The sequence below is a fragment of the Tachyglossus aculeatus genome, chromosome 5 (genome assembly GCF_015852505.1).
Source record: "Tachyglossus aculeatus isolate mTacAcu1 chromosome 5, mTacAcu1.pri, whole genome shotgun sequence".
Taxonomy (NCBI): Eukaryota; Metazoa; Chordata; class Mammalia; order Monotremata; family Tachyglossidae; genus Tachyglossus; species Tachyglossus aculeatus.
The window spans coordinates 25,120,920-25,139,067 of NC_052070.1; positions in this window are offsets into that span (position 1 = coordinate 25,120,920).

Consider the following 18,148-nt stretch of genomic DNA (forward strand, 5'->3'; position numbering starts at 1 on the left):
CTTGTATCGACCCCAGCACTTAGAACAATTATATGTTGCCAACTTGTACTTCCCAAGCACTTAGTACAGTGCTCTGCACACAGTAAGTGCTCAGTAAATACGATTGAGTGAATGAATGAATGAACAATTCTTGCCTCTAGTATTATTATCATCACTATTATTTACATTCTTTGAACTTTTGTTCAGACAGTAATGTGGTGTTTTAGAAAGACCTGTTAATTTACAAACATGGTTGGATGATGGAAAGTTGGTATAGCAGAAGGAGCAATGGGGTGGAAATCAGATAAGTCAAGTTCTAATGTGCCAGTTCTGCCATTTGCTTGCTATGTGACCTTGGGTAAGACTCATGACTTCTCCAAGCCTCAGTTTCCTCATCTGTAAAGCTGCGGATAGTAACACTTGCCTTTCCTTATCTAACAGGAAGATGTATATGAACTAATTGATGAGACAGCACTCTGGGAATAAAAGCTCTACATAAAATAAAATACATCAATGAGAAAGATTATGGTGAAAGAGAAAGGGCATCCACAAGAAACCACATCCTAGTTGAAAGAGCATGGGCCTGGAGTCATAGGACCTGGTTCTAATCCTGACTTTGCTACTTGTCTGCTTTGTGACCTTGGGCAAATCACTTAATTTCTCTGTGCTTCAGTTCACTCACCTATAAAATGGTCATCAAGACTGTGAGCCCTATGTGTCCAATTTGATTATCGGTATCTAGGCCAGTGTGCCTGGCACACTGTAAGTGCTTAATAAATGCCATTAAGGTTTTTTAAAAAATAATTATAACATTTGTTAAGCCCTTACTATGTGCTATGCACTGGGGTAGATGTAAAATAATTAGATGTAAGTAAGTCTCTACCCCACACAGGGCTACCAATCTAAATGAGAAGGAGAATAGAAGGACCTGGATTCTAATCCTAGCTCTGCCATTTGTCATCAGCGTAACCTTTGGCAAATCACTTACCTTCTCTGTGCCTCGGTTATCATATCTGTAAAATGGAGATTAAGGCTGTGAGCCCCATGTGGGATATGGACTGCGTCCAACCCCATCATCGTGTATCTGCCCTGATGCTTAGTACAGTGCCTGGCACTTAGTTAAACCCTTAACAAATATAGTTAAAAAAAAGAAATATCTCATTTCCGCTTTACAGATACAAGAACTGAGGCACTACAAGGCTAAGTGACTTATCCAAGATCTCACTACAGGTTTTTACTAATTTTTAGCTTTATGCTCCTTGCACTAAGCCATGCTAGATTCAGGCGTCTGCAAGCAAGGAATTGCACTGATTCCTCTAGTCCATTCATTACAATTTAGCTTTTTGTCTACAATCCTAAGCTCCAGAGACCGTGCCCCATTACAGGAATCCCCTAGGAAATAGGGGCCAATCTCTCTAGGACCACAACTCTGACTCTTCAACTTCCCTCACCCCCGAACTCAAATACATGCCTCCTGCATAAACACTTTCCCAAAAGAATGTTCATATCAAGTCACTCAGAACAGGAGTTCATAAATACACTCCAATGTTTGCTAAAAGAGCAATGAGGAAAAGCAAAGCTGAATAGCGGTGTTCCATGGTAACAGCGTACAGGTTTGATATGGTATAATTGGTACTGTAGAAAAACACTGTAAAAGAAATTGACTAAATAGTAAGGGGAAGAAAGAAGAAAAAAGAATAAAGGAGAGTGGAAAAACTGAGTAGCATACAAGATGTACACTTTGTTAAGCAGTGACTAAAATTAATTATAGTTCTTTTGACATCTAATGTGTTCAGCCCAAATGGATTCAGTGCTGACAGCTCATAATATCCAACTGTGTTCTCATTTCATAAGTGAAGGTGTATTATTACAGTTCTTAGGAGGATGAAAAATATCATTCCATGTAACCTAGCATCTTTTCTCACCACTTTATATTGTCTAACTTTTCCTCAATAAGGTCTCATAAAACAGAAAGCCAGCTACACACATGTAATTTTGACATTTTAGCATAAGAACTGGTCCATTTCCCCAATTACTCAATATTCCCTCTCTTTTAAAGAATGATTTCAAATTATAATTTAGTAGTTAGACTCCAAATAATCTAAACTAGTAATAATTCCAAGTTAATACCATTTGTCCTTTTACCTTTGAGGCATAATAAAACAATTTGGTGTCAGCCAATTAGTATTTACCTTTGCCACATAGCTCCAACTATCATTTTGGCCCTTCTGAGCCATGGAAGCACATAAATACTCACAGCTCTATTACTTCTTCCTAGATGTGATTTATTTTCATTACTATTTCCCCCACTAGAATAAAAATGTCTTGAAGGCAGGGATCAGGTATATTAATTCTGTTGAATCCTTCCAGGTGCCCTGCACCCAGTAGGCACTCTAAGTCTTAGATTAATTTCATAGTATATACTCCTGGGATGAGTGTACCATCAAGCAATTGTAATTTAGAGTATGCCTACACTGGGGGACAGACAGAAGAAATACATGTTACAATCTCTTCCCTAAAACCCAAGAGAGAAAATAAAACAGGTATATAGTTGAGTCAGCTATGACGGAAGCTGAATAGATGAACTGGAAATCTCACAGACACTATTTTTGCCTCTGTCATTGAAAGTAACTGTATTTTGAATCTGTCATTTTACTGGTTCCCCAAAGCAAAAACAGTTTTCACCCATCTCCCAGAGGTGTGATGAGGCTCAGTGAAATAATGGGTGAGAAAAGCAGGAGTCAACAGCCTGATTTTCTGAGAAATTGAATGCCAATTGAATAAGGAGTCCTTTTAAGAAATAGTCTCTTCTTATTCATAGGTTGGCATTGTTTTCTTATGACAGGTAGGCCTTGGGTAGGGACCAGCTCTATACGTTGCCAACTTGTACTTCCCAAGCACTTAGTACAGTGCTCTGCAAACAGTAAGCACTCAATAAATACAACTGAATGAATGAATGAATTGTAGAGGGCAGGGGCCGAGTTCATTTATCATGCACAGTATGTCACCTGCGGTGACTTGAGAGGGAAGATTCTTGGTAACTGTCTTTGGTTGACTAAGATTCTCTAGAATCCTGTTAGGTGAGCATTTTAACTTCCTCCCTAGCAGTAGGGTCAGGATGCGAAACCTCCAAGCTTTTCTGAAGGCATCGCATCAATCCAAAATGCAGTATTGCATTGATGAAGGCAAAATGAAGTGAGCCCAATTTACAAAGTTGTTGTAGCTATTCCTTTCTAATAGGTTTTTTTTTTTTTTCAGTCCTAGTTCTTGCTTGGAATTAAACAGACCAAATCAACCGTGTTGCTTTGGGAATCATGAAATGGGTGTAGGGGCTTTAGGGAAATGATGTACATAATAAATTAAATCTCTAGATTGAACAGGGAATACTAATGAGTTTAAACAATATCAGATTAGGGGCTGTGGATTCAGGAGAATTAGTGAGCCACAACCAGCAACTTGTTTTTTTCTTTTTTTTTCCCCCGTACAGCTTGAACGGATTAATTACCGGTTCAGAGCAAGGTTAATAATCACTATCAACTGTCAGGTTCACTTAAGACATTTCAGAAGAGATATTAACAACACAAAGACATTGCAGAGTTCGGGACTTCTGTGAAGTTGAGCTCTGCCTGGAAAAGAGGAAGATGCCTGACTCAATGAATACTTTATTCAGACAAACACAGAACTGCCACAGCAGTTTAGCTAGTATGAATAATTAAAAAAACTCATAAAAAATCTATTACAATATTTAACACTTTCTTCCTCCTAATGAGACTTGGGATGAGAGAAAGAAAACGAGGATAAGAAAGAATACCACTCTTGCAAGCCATAATCTAATACTATAGAGAGATTTCCAATTTGGGTTAAAACTTTGTTCTAGGGTATTTAAAGCGAAGATGAATTTAGCTAGTTTCCTGAAACATCTTTTATGTAAAACTTTAATTGAAATGCTAGAGAAAAAGAAAGAAATGCTACAGGTAAATTAGGAGAACTATTTCAGTATTTGACATTTTATCTGAGAAATACCCATAGAAACCATGTCTCAGTGAAGGCAGAGCTGAACTACGCTTTTTTATGGGAAGAAATTTTTGTTTTAAGTGTTGCAAGTGCTTACTAAATAAATAATCAGAAACCTGTCAAGTCCTAGAATAATGCCCTTCAATGATTGACTAAAAGAAACCCCGGTGTCCCTCTGACACACTCAGGGGAATTTGAACGTACTGACTTTTTTCTTTGTTTTGAATATCCCAGCACTCTCACATTTTTGTTTACTGTAACTACAGCTATGGAAATTGGCTATAGTTTGATTGTGTTGTGGACCTTGGCCTACCAGATGGGGGGATGCTGAAGAAAAGACTAAAGTTCACCTGATGGGAAAATCTAAAATCACTAATGGTATCTATTAAGTGCTTACTATAAGCAGAACAGTGTACTGAACACTTGGGAGAATACAATACAGCAAAATCAGTAGACACACTCCCTGCCCACAACAAATGCCAATTTGTGCTTCCCAAGCACTTAGTACAGTGCTTAGTAAGCGCTCAATAAATACGATTGAATGAATGAATGAATGAACAAATCTATAATCTCTGGCTTTTTGAAGTAGAGAAATAACAGTGATTCTTTCTAGGCAAATCATAAAATTCTTTTTCTGTGAAATGATGGATATTTGTAGGATGAAAGGACAAATACTGAAATAGCTCAGCTCCTAATTTTCCTATAGAATATTCTTTCTTATTTCCCCCCAGCACTTCATACAATGTTACTCTCCCTTGCTTCAAAGCCTTAATGAAGGCACATCTCCTCCAAGAGGCCTTCCCAGACTTTTCTTGTCTTATGCTGTAGAGTAGTTTTCGACCCATAGCGACTCCAAGGACACATCTCTCCCAGAATGCCCCACTCTCCATCTGCAGTCATGCTGGTAGTGTATCCATAGAGTTTTCTTGGGAAAAAAAACCAAAAACTTGAGTGTCCGCCCTCGATTCTTTCCCATGCCGCTGCTGCCCAGCATAACTAAGCCCAACTTTTCCTCATCTCCCATTCCCTTCTGCGTCACTTGACTTGCTGCCTTTGCTCTATCCCCTCTCCATGCCCCACAGCACTTATGTAGATATCTGTAATTTTCTTTATATCGATGTCTGTTTACTTGTATTGACTTGTTGGCATTCCTTTGTTTTTACTTGCATTGATTTGTATTTACATGTCTGTCTCCACCCCACCTAGAATGTGAGCAGGTTGTAGGGCAGGGATTGTCTCTATTGCTGTATTGTACATTTCCAGGTGTTTAGCATAATGCTCTGCACACAGTAAGCACTCAATAAATATGATTAAATGAATGAATGCATTTATGTGAGTTGTGTTTCAGGTTACTAATTAAAATCACCTTTGCCTTAATTTCTTTTGAAAAAAAAAATGGAAATGAACCCTCTGTGAGCCCGTTGTTGGGTAGGTACCGTCTCTATATGTTGCGAAATTGTACTTCCCAAGTGCTTAGTACAGTGCTCTGCACACAGTAAGCACTCAATAACACAGCACCTGTATATATTTCCACAGATTTATTACTGTATTTTACTTGTACATATTCACTATTCTATTTATTTTATTTTGTTAATGCATTTTGTTTTGTTGCCTGTCTCCCCCTTCTAAACTGTGCGCCTGTTGTTGGGTAGGGAACGTCTGTATATGTTGCCAACTTGTACTTCCCAAGCGCTTAGTACAGTGCTCTGCACACAGTAAGCACTCAATAACACAGCACCTGTATATATGTTTGCACAGATTTATTACTCTATTTTACTTGTACATATTCACTATTCTATTTATTTTATTTTGTTAACATGTTTTGTTTTGTTGTCTGTCTCCCCCTTCTAGACTGTGAGCCCGTTGTTGGGTAGGGACCGTCTCTATATGTTGCCAACTTGTACTTCTCAAGCGTTTAGTACAGTGCTCTGCACACAGTGAGCACTCAATAAATACAATTGAATGAATGAATGAATGAGGAAAGTAATGCTCATAAATCTTTCGCTGTAGGGCCATTGAGATGTATTGAGATGTCCGTCTTTCCAATACAAACTTGCACTCCTTTTTCTAAGTAAACACCTCACTACTCTTATTTCTGCATTCCAGCTTGTGAAGTCTACCACTTGTCAGTTCTGTATAAAACTTTGAATAGCTAGACTGTAAGATCAGTATGGGTAAGGAACGTTTCTGCTAATTGTCTTGTATTGTCAATCAATCAATCAATCAATCGTATTTATTGAGCGCTTACTATGTGCAGAGCACTGTACTAAGCGCTTGGGAAGTACAAATTGGCATCACATAGAGACAGTCCCTACCCAACAGTGGGCTCACAGTCTAAAAGGGGGAGACAAAGAACAGAACCAAACATACCAACAAAATAAAATAAGTAGGATAGAAATGTACAAGTAAAATAAATAAATAGAGTAATAAATATGTACAACCATATATACATATATACAGGTGCTGTGGGGAAGGGAAGGAGGTAAGACGGGGGGATGGAGAGGGGGACGAGGGGGAGAGGAAAGAAGGGGCTCAGTCTGGGAAGGCCTCCTGGAGGAGGTGAGCTCTCAGCAGGGCCTTGAAGGGAGGAAGAGAGCTAGCTTGGCGGATGGGCAGAGGGAGGACATTCCAGGCCCGGGGGATGACGTGGGCCGGGGGGTCGATGGCGGGACAGGCGAGAGCGAGGTACAGTGAGGAGATTAGTGGTGGAGGAGCGGAGGGTGCGGGCTGGGCAGTAGAAGGAGAGAAGGGAGGTGAGGTAGGAGGGGGCGAGGTGATGGAGAGCCTTGAAGCCCAGGGTGAGGAGTTTCTGCCTGATGCGCAGATTGATCGGTAGCCATTGGAGGTTTTTGAGGAGGGGAGTAATATGTCCAGAGCGTTTCTGGACAAAGATAATCCGGGCAGCAGCATGAAGTATGGATTGAAGTGGAGAGAGACACGAGGATGGGAGATCAGAGAGAAGGCTAGTGCAGTAGTCCAGACGGGATAGGATGAGAGCTTGAATTAGCAGGGTAGCGGTTTGGATGGAGAGGAAAGGGCGGATCTTGGCAATGTGGGCGGATCTTGGCAATGTCCTAACACAAGAGCTTAGAACAGCGACCTGCATATAGTGAACACTCAATAGATACCGTTGATTGACTTGATGATGCCTCAGATTTTGGTCTTGGAGGGACAAACACATTTCAGAGGGACTGCAACACTATGGATGGATGCTATGGATTCAGTAAAATGTTTTGAAATGGTAAAGGTGCTACAATGAAAGCATAATCTGAGCATGTTCCTATACTTCAGAAATATCCTAATGCCCAGAAAGAAACTGTGAAATGGACTTTAAAGCCACTTTTCATACGTATTTCTGGCAATAAGTGGCCACTGAGGTGCTACAGAATGCAGAGCACATTTCTAATTGCCTCAGATACCAAATGAATCCTACTCTTGGTCATTGCCTTCCATGAATTTTCCTCTGAAATAGGCAATGTTCCTTGTAGACCAGGAATGCATTTTGGCTCTGCTGTAGCTTCCCAAGCACTTAATACCCAGTGCCTAGTGTGTGGCACTCAGAAAGTTGTTCAATAAATATACTATAATCTAGCCTTCAGAAATGTTTATCCTTCAAAACTCATACAAATTTACCATTAATTTTTTGATGCTGGTCCTTTTCCGAAAAAGTCATGACTCCTTTTACCTTCTTTCTCTTGAGCATTCAGAAAGATGACCATTTTTTTATCCTACTTATCTTTGCTCTTCTTCCACTGCACTCAGCTCATAAACTTCATTCCTCTCTAGCTGACCTATTCTGTGTGCTTAGTTTTTGTCCCTAAAAATAATAGTTATGGTATTTGTTTAACAGTTATGGATCAAGCACTGTGCTATTCACTGGGCTAGAAATGATTTAAGCAGACTGGACGCAATCCCTATATGCCACATGAGGTTCATTCTTACCACACCTACACTTCTACCTAAAACTCCCTCCCCTTTCTCCTAGAACACAGGTCTCCACACCTTGATAGCCCGTCTGAAATTATGTCTCCTCCAGGTTGCTTTCCATGATTTATCATTTATCTCACCACCTTATTTCCCACCTCAGCCCCTTGGGAACTGAACCCCATGCCACCTTAGTACTGATGTACATTACATTCCATCCCTTCCTCCTAAATAAAGTTTATTCTACTGCCTGCCTCCCCTCTAGATTATTGGCTCCTGAAGGACTGGAACCAATTTTACCATCTCTATCATATTCTCCAAAACATATAGAACAGTGCTCTGCATAGATTGTGCGCTAAATAAATGTGATTGAGTTGGCCGAATTAACTACAACATCCCTAAAGCTCCTCACACTTCTTAAAGACTGCTGCATGAATGCAAGGCTTCTGATATATGTGACATAAATTCAATAGCTAATATGTCCAGGGATATATCTGATGTGGGATACTTATATATTGTAGCTGCAATCAAAAGCATTAAGAAAATTGTTGCCCTCTTCAAGACAGTAGCAGCCTCTGTTCTGCCCTCATTTTACAAAATTATCTCTTCCTTGTTTTTGCTGCTTAAAGATTTAATGATATATTTTACTAGGCTGTTCAGAAGGCTTCTGGTTAATATCTTGTTGACAGAGGAAAAGTGTGAGATTTAGGGTAGTTTTCAGACTTATTCTGTTCTTTCTGCTTGAAGGCAGTAATTAAAGTGGCATTTTTGAAGTTTCATGATATTTACTCACTATTCCATGTACTGAGGAAAAGGCTGTGTAGATATCCAAGCATTAAGTACCTCTTTGCTTATCAATTTCTACAAGACTACCATGAGGTAATGGAGTTTTACTGTTCTTCATGACTTTGGAGGCACTTGTGACTTTCTGGAAAGTTGAAATTAATGTTACACTTTAATTCACATGTTGGCCAAATCTTTATGTGCCATAGAACATCTTCATCAAGGAGGAAGCGTGTTTAGAACAGTAAGGAAGTATTCTTGCCTCCCCAAGATTCTCTCCTTGTTCATGATAAGGCTAGAGGGAGGAACCTCATCAATCGATCAATCATTGGTTTATTTTGAGCATGTCCTATGTGTAGGACAGTATACTGAGTATAATACAGTATAATAATACAATAATATAACACAATAGAGTTAGTAGACATGACCCCTGCCTGCAAGTAGCTTATATTCTAGTGGTGAGATGGGTAGGGGATGTGTCTGTTCATTGTTATATTGTACACCCTGAAGCAGTTAGTACAGTACTCTGTATACAGTAAGCACTCAATAAAAATGATTGACTGACTGACACATTAAAATAAATTACAGCTAGATATAGCAGTAGAATGGCATAGTGGATAGATCATGGGCATGGGAGACAGCAGTCATGGGTTCTAATCCTGGCTCTGCCACATGCCTGCTGTGTGACCTTGGTCAAGTCACTTCACTTCTCTGGGCCTCAGTTACCCCATCTTTCAAATGGGGATTGAAACTGTGAGCCCCACGTGGGACAGGGATTGGGTCCACACCAATATGCTTGTATCCATCCAGCCTGGCACATTGTAATGCTTAGTAAATACCACAAGTATTTTATTATTATTATTATTAGAATGTAAGGATCTGTACATAAATGCTTTAGAGTTGGTTGGGAGGAGTAAAAAAAGGAAGCACTGTTGCTTAGTGGCTACAGCATGGGCCTGACAGCCAGAAGGACCTGGGTTCAAATCCAGGATCTGCCACTTGTCTGCTCTGAAACCTTGGGCAAGTCACTTAATTAAAACTTTGAGACCTATAGGGAACTGGAACTATGTCCAGTGCAATTATCTTGTATCTATATCCCAGCACTTAGAACAGTGCCTGGCACATAGTAAGTGCTTAATACCACAAATATAATTATTAAAGTGCTTAAGCAGTAAAGATCCAAGTGCAAAGAAGACAAAAGGAGCAAGAACAGGGTGGAGAGATGAGAGGTTAGTCAGGGAAGGCTTCCTGGAGGAGAAGTGATTTTTACTAGGATTTTGAAGGTGGGGGAGTGGTGCTCTGTTGGCGAAGAAGGGAAAGGGAACTATAATAATAATAATAAAGATGGCATTTATTAAGCACTTACTAGGTGCAAAGCACTGTTCTAAGCGCTGGGGAGGTTACAAGGTGATCAGGTTGTCCCACGGAGGGGCTCGCAGTCTTAATCCCCATTTTACAGATGAGGTAACTGAGTCCCAGAGAAGTTAAGTGACTTGCCCAAAGTCACACAGTTGACAATAGGCAGAGCTGGGATTTGAACCCATGACCTCTGACTCCAAAGCCCATGTTCTTTTTCACCGAGCCATGCTGCTTCTTGTGTTATAGGCAGGAGGAAGACCACAACCAAGGGGGTGATGGTGAGAGAGAGAGAGAGAGAGAGAGAGAGAGAGAGAGAGAGAGGAGATCAAATTTTGACTCATTACAAAATAAAAGAAATAACCTCTGTTCCAAGATCACAAAAGTAAAGGCTTTTTACAAATTAGTCAGTCTCAGAAGTTGGCAAGCTATGCCTTCATAGACTCCAAGAAAAGGAATTGAAGTCTACTGGTAGAGCACTGCTCTAGTCCTATTCTCAGAGAGCGTTCTCTGTGTAGAATCACTGATGCAGTATTTTTACAGAGCTGTGAGAAAAATATGAATTTGGCTAAAATTGAAAGGATTTTATTTAAGCATTTGCAGTACACAAATATGTGGCTTTAGTGACTAGGGAAAGTGCTAGCTGGGGAGTTTAAATTGTCATGGCTGACTTTTTTTAATGGCATTTGTGCAGTGCTTACTGTTTTTCAGGACCTGTACTAAGCACTGGGAGTAGATCCAAAGCAATCAGGTTCATTCATTCATTGAATCATATTTATTGAGCACTTACTGTGTGCAGAGCACTGTACTAAGCGCTTGGGAAGCACATAGTAAGCCCTTAACAAATACAATTTTTTTAAAAAAGTATATATCTTTGTCAAGCCTTTGTTTGAGGAGAGCAACCAATCCCCCGACTGCTGCCCGCCAGACAGCTCTGCCTGAGGATGGTCTCCAGCCATCTATTGCTAGGTTGTTTTCCTTGAAAGTGTACTTCAGTGAATATTTAAAAAAACTTGTTCTGCCCTCCCAATTTGCTTGTGCTCCATTTTAGTTCACCAAAGCAGTGCGTCTTTTCGGAAAGAGCAAAGGTCTGGAAGAAAGAGGACCGTGGGACTAATCCTAGTTCTGCATGTCCTCTGACTCAAGCCAGTGCTCTTTCCACTAAGCCACACTGTTAGCTATTCCACACAGCCACACTGTTTAATAAATATAGCAACAATAATAATAATAACTAAACAACAGATGCTTGATCACCCTGCTGTCACCCATTCTTTTGTGTCCTGTCCAAGGCAGTTGTAGTGCTATGAGTATTTTCTTAGTGCTAGTAAGCTCACAGTTCTTAGGACCTCAATGTGAGTAATCCTTGTACATATTCTATTTATTTTATTTTGTTAATATGTTTTGTTCTCTGTCTCCCCCTTCTAGACTGTGAGCCTGCTGTTGGGTAGGGACCGTTTCTATATGTTGCCAACTTGTACTTCCCAAGCACTTAGTACAGTGCTCTGAACACAGGAAGCGCTCAATAAATATGATTGAATGAATGAATAATCCTGTCCTGCCATTAGATGCTGAGTTTGGTTCAAAGATTATGCTGGTGAATCCATTGTTTATACTGGTTGGGAATTTTGGACCGAGTAAAATAGATGGGTTACATTGAAAAGTGGAAGACTTGTAAACCAAGGTAAATGGCTAGTGTAAATTTCCGGGCAGTTCAATATTTCACATTTAAACTCATGTGGAAGCTTCGTCTTCTCGGCTGGATTGAATACCTGTATTATTCCTATTACTCTAAGCAAGTTAGCTGGGGTCAGAAAGGTGGGATTGATAAAGTGGTCAGTACTGGTTCTTACACTTCAAGCTTAATCCCATTTGGTGGCAGCTCGTTTAATAGCCCAGACACCATCTCAGACAAAGCTTGTGTCTTGTTGGCTTGTATCTACCCCAGTGCTTAGTACCGCATGGCTTAGTGGAAAGAGCATGGGATTGAGAGTCAGAGGATGTGGGTTCTGATCCCGGCTCCACCACTTAGGAGATGTGTGACTTTGGGCAAGTCACTTAACTTCTCTGTGCCTCAGTTACCTCATCTGTAAAATGGGGATTAAGAATGTGAGCCCCACGCGGGACAACCTAATTACCTGTATCTACCCCAGTGCTTGCAACAGTGCTTGGCACATAGTAAGCAAATAATAAATACCATTATTATTATTATATTATTATTATTATTACTGTGCCTGACACACAGTGAGTGCTTAATACTGTAAAAAATACTGTAAAAAAAAAAAGTCCGTCCTCCTTCTGCACTTAGTTTAACCATGTGTAGGGATTTTCTCAATCCCCTAACAGACTGCAGGCAATTTAACTTCTTCCCTATTATAAGATAGGCCCTTTGCGGGGGGGGACTATCAGTCTTCTCGGGTTATCAGTCTATTATTTTTTAAAATTGTTCCAGGATGCAAATTATATTGTATTGCCAAGTGCCTAACTTATTCAAGGAATAGTTTATTCTCTCCCTTCCGACCCTCCACTCTTTCCTTCCTCCTTCTCTTGCTCTCTCTCCTGATTTCTCTCTCCCTTTCTGCCCCCCACACAGCTTGGTAGACAGTCTAAGGTTGTGCCACATGCAGAAAGAATGTTTCTCACCACCGAGGGATCGAGGGAATGGTTGCTAAGGCAAAGGCCACATCATGGCCTGTGTTAAACATGATTGTGGGTGACATTAAGCTCCTGATGGGCTCTGTGGAGGATAAATTATTTAGAAGTGAACTCCATTTAGTGGACCATGGTAATAATTTCCAAATGGAGAACCATGGTTCTGAAACTGTGCCATTCCCTAAGGGACTAGTTTTCACTTCCAGGACGTGGCCCTCTCTGTTTTTTGCCTAGGAGTTTTAATCCCTCAAACAGGTGATTTTTCAATAGAAAGCAAAAGGTTAAAGTGAAATGAACCTAACTGTGGAGCAGAACGGTGATAGAAATATTGAATCTCTTGTCACTCACTTCTAAATAATTCATTGTTGACAGTGAATCTCGATGTCATTCAGAGTCATGTTTGACACGAGCATTGATGTGCCCCATGTCTTGCCACAACTCCCCAGATCCCACAGTGACAAAGACCATCTTTCTACCATGTGGGAGAAACCTGCTAAGTGGATTCACATCCAGATAGAGAAAATAGGGGGCTAGCCTCCTAACAGAGCAGCTTCAAAAGCATCTTCTTATTACTCTATTTATTTATTTATTTTACTTGTACATATCTATTCTATTCATTTTATTTTGTTAGTATGTTTGGTTTTGTTCTCTGTCTCCCCGTTTTAGACTGTGAGCCCACTGTTGGGCAGGGACTGTCTCTATATGTTGCCAATTTGTACTTCCCAAGCGCTTAGTACAGTGATCTGCACATAGTAAGCGCTCAATAAATACGATTGATGATGATGATGATGATCTTCATTTGAGAAAAATTTTCCTCTGCTTGACGGAAACAGTAGAGGTACGGACAGTGCCATTTGGGAATTTGAGGATTTCTTGAAGCCACTATTAGTCCTTCCTGGCCATATCCTGAAAAGAAAAAAGACAGAAGGTTATGGAATGGATTTTTTAAGACCTGGAGTAGACAACGTCTTCTTTTTGGAGTGGTTATATACTTTGGAAGCATTAGGAATGACTCATTACAAGTAAAATGTTACTTTTACCATATGGACATCTGAAAGCGATGAATAATAAAACATAGTCACTATCTCCCAAAGGCAGGTGATTTTTTTTTTAAAGTATATCACACTTCAATATCTCATTAAAATTAATGATTAGCAAATGTAATTCAATTAGGAACCAAACCAATCTTGAAAATGTCTTTAAATACTTAGCCAACAAGATTATTTTATATGAAAATATTTTACTGCATCACGATGCAGAAAGAACATTAGGCGTGAGAGTCAGGGGATCTGGGTTCTAATCCAACTGCTGCCATCTACCTGCTCTGTGGCCTTGGGCAGTCCCTTAATTGTGCTGTGCCTCAGTTTCTTCAAATGTAAAATGGGGGTTCAATACCAGTCTTTCCTCCTACTTAGACTGTAACGTTCATATGGGACAGGGATAGTATCTGACTAATTATCCTCTACCTACCTAGTGCTAAGTACAAAGAATGGCACATAGTAAATGCTTTATAAATATTATTGTCATTGTTATCATAATTATCATTATCCATATGTAAATTCATCTGTTTTGAAACAGTCAGCTAGCCCTTTTGTGGGAATAAGCATGGCTCAGTGGAAAGAGTCAGAGGCTTGGGAGTCAGAGGTCATGGGTTCAAATTGCGGCTCCGCCGCTTGTCAGCTGTGTGACTTTGGACAAGTCAGTTAACTTCTCTGTACCTCAATTACCTCATTTGTAAAATGGGGATTAAGATTGTGAGCCCCACAGGGGACAACCTGATCACCTTGTATCCTCCCCAGCACTTAGAACAGTGCTGTGCACATAGTAAGCACTTAACAAATACCAAAATTATTATTATTATTATGAATAGCACATACTGATAATACTGTTGAAGTTTATTGAGAATTTTTATATTTAGTAGTTTGTGTTGGGGTATTGGTATAGTTCATTATTTCACATCATGAACATTTGATTTGTTCACAGAATTCTTACCATTATCCTTTGAATCTATGAAATCTATGCCAGGAAACTAAGGAGAAGGAATTGATTGCTCCAACATTAATAATTGAAAGGGAGATGTCACAAAATTAATGAGTGCTGGAGAATCTTTTGACGAGGAAAAAAGTTTGCAAAACATTAGCCAAGCCCCAGCAGGTTCAGCTTCCCCAAATCTTTATAGTGCTGCTGGGTGCTACTGCTTAAAGGGGCAGAGATTGTAGCACAGCCAAAAAATTCCCCCTGCAGACTAAATGACATGCGTCTTCCAAAATTCTACAAAATCAAATTGCCTCTTTCAGGTGAGCTTTTAGAACAACGTTGGCCTGATTTGGGCCACTAACAAGGATGGTCAAATGTAGCTCGTAAGTCTATTCTAGAACTAGGGTTAGGAGTTTCAAAATGCACATATCCGCTGGGCAAATTCTTCTACGTGGCATGATTTTTCTATCTAGGGACATAGGACCTCAAATGGCTTTCCAAACCCATTTTCTTTCATTCTCTAGCTGTTGTAGAGAGGAACTCTATTTTCGCATTTACAGAGAGGAATCTTGGTTCTGTGGTCTATTTCCTTCCTGGAGGAGATAGGTGTATAAGAACATAGCTAGGACTTTGAGTGGCTAAATATCTTGAGAGGATACATACACATGTATGTGTATGGATGTACATGTGGTTAAGTGGCTATAGCACAGGCCTGAAAGTCAGAAGGACCCGGGCTCTAATCCTGGCTCTGCCACTCGTTTGCTGTGTGACCTTGGGCAAGTCACTTAACTTCTCTGTGCCTCAGTTACCTTATCTGTAAAATGGATATTAAAAGTGTGAGCCCCACGTGGGACAGGGACTGTGTTCGACCTATTTAACTTGTATCTACCCCAGAGCTTAGAATAATAATGATGGTATTTGTGAAGCGCTTACTATTTGTGAAGCACTGTTCTAAGTGCTTGGTAGGGGGGTATGCAAGGTGATCAGGTTGTCCCACGTGGGGCTCACAGTCTTAATCCCTATTTTACAGATGAGGGAATTGAGCCACAGAGAAGTTAAATGGCTTGCCCAAGCTTACACATAGCGCTTAGCGAGTACCATAATTATTAGTAAATGTATACAATACATGTGTGTAATAATAATGATAATAATAATAATGATGGTATTTCTTGAGGGCTTACTATGTGCCAGGCACTGTAATAGTAATAATAATAATAATAATAATAATAATAATAATAATAATAATAGTGGCATTTGTTAAGTGCCTGCTATGTGCCAAGCACTGTTCTAAGCATTGGAGGGCATACAAGGTAATCAGGTTGTCCCACGTAGAGCTCACAGACTTAATCCCCATTTTACAGATGAGGTAACTGAAGCACAGAGAAGTTAAGTGACTTGCCCAAAGTCACACAGCTGACAAGTGGCGGAACCAGGATTAGAACCCATGACCTCTGGCTCCCAAGCCCGGGCTCTGTACTAAGAACAGGGTTTTGTTCTCTGTCTCCCCCTTCTAGACTGTGAGCCCACTGTTGGGTAGGGACCATCTCTATATGTTGCCAACCTGTACTTCCCAAGCACTTAATACAGTGCTCTGCACACAGTAAGCACTCAATAAATATGATTGAATGAATGAATAAATCGAGTTGGACTCATACCCTGTCCCATCTGGGCCTCACAGTCTCAATCCCCATTTTACAGATGAGGTAACTGAGGCACAGAGAAATGAAGTGACTTTCCCAAGGTCACTCAGCAGATAAGTGGTGGAGGTAGATTAGAACCTATGACCTTCTGACTCTCAGCTCCATGCTCTATCCACTAGGCTATGCTGCTTGTACAATCTAGAACTACATACATACATGTATACAGATATTGTGTGTGTGTCTGTGTACATGTGTCTGTATGCATGTATGTATATCTGTATATATTATATTTGTGCAGATAGGAGAAGCAGCACCATGGCCTAATAGAAAAAGCATGGCCTGGGAGTTAGAGGACCTGAGTGCTATTTCCAGCTTCAACACTTTGCTGTGTGACCTTGGACAAATCCCTTAACTTATCTGCACCTCAGTTCCCTCATCTGCAAGGTGGGAATTCAAAACTTGTTTTCACTCCTACTTGGATTATGAGCTCCATGTGGGATCTGGTTATCTTGTATCTCCCCCAGTGCTTAGAACAGTGTCTGGCACTTAGTAAGTGCTTAATAAATGCCCATTACTATTACCATTATTAAATGGTGCAAAGGGTCAAAGTCCTAGATGATCAGTGGAAACCATGCTGTGAAAGACACTTGCCCCGCCAAGATTAAATAATGCAAGCAACTCCAAAATATACTTTTTTTCAATCAGCACTCAAGTTTTAGGGACCGTCTCTATATGTTGCCAACTTGTACTTCCCAAGCGCTTAGTACAGTGCTCTGCACACAGTAAGTGCTCAATAAATAGGACTGAATGAATGAAGTTTTAGTGAGTCACTTTATTACGGGGTTCCAATCTGCAGTACAGATTGTAATTCCAATTCCAATCTGCGATTCCCTTTCCCTCCCTTTAAAAATGGGCACAACATTTAATCCTTTCTAATACCTAGGAATTTCTACCATTTTCCATAAATTTTCAATATACTACCTAGTGATTCTGAAATAGCTAGCATCACACAATTCCTTAACTGTTCAAGTCTTTGGATCCTGTTCATTTAATTATGTCTTTTGAAAAATACCCTTTACTCTTCTAATTTAACTTTCCAAACTTCACCTCAAGTGACACTTATCCTGGTTAGCTATTTGACATAATTTTCACTGAAATAAGAAAAAAAAGGACAATGCTATCCACTTTCTCCTCCCGTCTACCAGGTGGTGACTGTCTTGTGTCTAATATAATTAAGGAATGGATTTCCATTTTCTTTGTGTTTGTGCTAGTTTCATTTTCTTTCTAGCTTTCATTTTTCTAATCTTGTCCCTAGACAATCATGCCATTTCTTTGTACTCCCCTTGAAAGATTTGGCCTAATTTCCACTTTTTTGTAGTTTGTCCATTTGTCCTTCAGGACCCTTGAGAATTTTTAGTCAATTTGCAATTTTATTAGCCATTTTGTTACTTTCTGAGCACTGGTACAGTTTATTCCGTGAGCATACAGCAGAAGAGGAGGAGAAGCAGTAGTATGTATTAAGCGATTACTCTGCATGAGGCACCTTCACAGGTAAATAGACATGAGAAGCAGTGTGACCTGGTAAGGCGAGCATGGGCTGAGAGTCAGAGGACCTAGGTTCGAATCCCAGTTCCACCACATGCTTGTTGTGTGACTTTCAACAAGTCAGTTAACATCTGTGTGCCCTAGTTCCCTCATCTGCAAAATGCAGAATCAATGTCTGTTCTTCTCCTACTAACACTTGTTAGCCCCATGTGGGACCTAGTGAGACCCATTTATCTTGTAGTAATAATAATAATAATGATAATGTTAGTATTTGTTAAGTA